The sequence below is a fragment of the Penaeus monodon genome, chromosome 23, assembly GCF_015228065.2.
Source record: "Penaeus monodon isolate SGIC_2016 chromosome 23, NSTDA_Pmon_1, whole genome shotgun sequence".
NCBI lineage: Eukaryota > Metazoa > Arthropoda > Malacostraca > Decapoda > Penaeidae > Penaeus > Penaeus monodon.
This window is the reverse complement of record NC_051408.1, coordinates 283,303-283,590: the sequence shown is the minus strand read 5'-3', so window position 1 is coordinate 283,590 and position 288 is coordinate 283,303.

The window sequence follows — 288 nt, the reverse complement described above, 5'->3', positions numbered from 1 at the left end:
ACCTTGATAAAAGATGGACCTAGTGCATAATGTTAGTTGTACGGAAGATATGGACATCTGTAAATGTCAGTTTATGGACCTCTGGGAATTTTATTTTCTCTCAGAATAACGTATATTCTCGCTAATGGTGCGATAGAAGGGTGTTAATAATATATGCGAAATTCGTTACGGGTGTTCATAACAGAAAACCTCTCAATATGTCCGAGAGAAGTTAATAAAAGGGATTTTAGAAGAGAAAAGAACGCACTAGCACCGTCACTCGTAAAGTAACACCGCAGCAGTAAATTC